The 1559-nt window shown below is 43.0% G+C and overlaps 1 non-coding gene across 1 annotated transcript; it reads right to left on the bottom strand.

Moving 5' to 3' along the window:
• Nucleotides 1–672: 672 nt before the first annotated feature.
• On the bottom strand, nucleotides 673–754 carry TRNAS-AGA. Its single transcript has one exon. It is a non-coding gene; the product is annotated as a tRNA-Ser (tRNA).
• Between the last annotated feature and the right edge of the window lie 805 nt (nucleotides 755–1559).

Here is a 1559-nt window from a genome sequence, read left to right as displayed (position 1 = left end):
CTATAAAATGAAGAAAAAACTCATTTGCCTAGTGTTCAAGACCCTCCACCAATACCCAAGGTTTTTCACCAACTTTGTTACAAACTCTGGAGATACAAAGGGGAAAAAATGAACCGTGTGCCTTTCAGAAGTTTACATTCTATCAGAGAAAAAACTGGTAGACACAAAGTAGATACAAAATATGTACTTAGTAAATTCAAAGTAATTCGAAGGTAGGCTCTAGCAACAAAGAGGATCAGGAAAGGTCTCATGTAGGAGACAGTCCTTGAGCTTCTATGGGAGTTAAGGATTGTAAGAGGTGGAGATATGGGATGTATTCCTGACACTGGGGTCAGTCTTGCAAAAGGGTTATGATATATCATTTCCTTCATCTGGTAGAAAAGCAAAATGTATACTTGGGGGTATAACATCGGGGAAGGTAAGTACTTGCCTTACCTATATTCACACAGCTTTTAAGAGTTTGGAATCTAGGTCTCCTAACACCCAGGCCGGTCAGTATCCTTTCCACTCGCCCATCCTGTGTTTCACAATGCTATTTGTTCCATTAAATTAATATACCAAAGGCAAGTGATACTCAGGAAGGGGAAAAGGAATGCTTCCAATTTAATTCTTTCAAAGAATAATAAATGGAAAATTGTCAGAATTCGAATTTAGGTGAGAAAAAAAGCCACCCGTAGTCGGCAGGATTCGAACCTGCGCGGGGAGACCCCAATGGATTTCTAGTCCATCGCCTTAACCACTCGGCCACGACTACTCCCCGAGCACGTCTCCCCAGTTTTCATATATCATCATAGACAAATTGTAAAATGATGTTTCCCTGCTGTAGTTGTTCAATCTTATTGTGAAATTCACTATTGCATCACAAGGACCAAAGCTGGTGGGGAAAAAAATTGAATCATCCCTACAAGAGGGTGGGGACCAGACAATCCAACCAGGAGAGCGACCCTTTCTAACAGTTACGACCTTCTCTCATAGACTGCAGCAGACTGTGCCTTGACACACGTGAAACAAGGAAAAGCCGATTAGCATCGGACCCTTAGGTGCACACTTGGCTGCAGTGAAGGCAGAAAGATCCAACCAACGAGGACGGAATTCCACCCCTGTCTGCTTGGAACGACAGCTCCCGAGGTTGAGCTGAGACGCTCCCGCGGCTCCTGCAGCTGCTGTATTCATTCAGTGCAGGCCCGCTGCAAAGGCCCGGCCAGAAACGTCAGTTCCTCGGAAAATTCGTCCGTGGCTGGCGCATTTCACACGACGAATTAGCTCGAATTTTTCTCGATCAAAATTTTTATATTAAGTCAATAAAACTCAAGCTCTTTGAGGTCCGCGGGACTGCTTCATTTTTGCACTTCCTTGTATCCCCAGCACCTCTTAGTGTCTGGCCAATAGTAGGCTCTTAACGATGCTTGGTGAGTTGAATTGAATTAATCGTCACTATTTTGCCTTATGTAATTAAAAAAAAAAATACATGCTATTTTTCATTTTAAGTTATTTCACCTACAGGAAAGGAAGGGAAAGGAAAGGAAAGGAAAGGAAAGGAAAGGAAAGGAAAGGAAAGG

This window comes from Vombatus ursinus, unplaced genomic scaffold (genome assembly GCF_900497805.2).
Source record: "Vombatus ursinus unplaced genomic scaffold, bare-nosed wombat genome assembly UNPS02014768.1, whole genome shotgun sequence".
NCBI classification, from domain to species: Eukaryota; Metazoa; Chordata; class Mammalia; order Diprotodontia; family Vombatidae; genus Vombatus; species Vombatus ursinus.
Note: the sequence above shows the minus strand (reverse complement) of the source record. Positions and strands in the feature narration are given on the sequence as shown.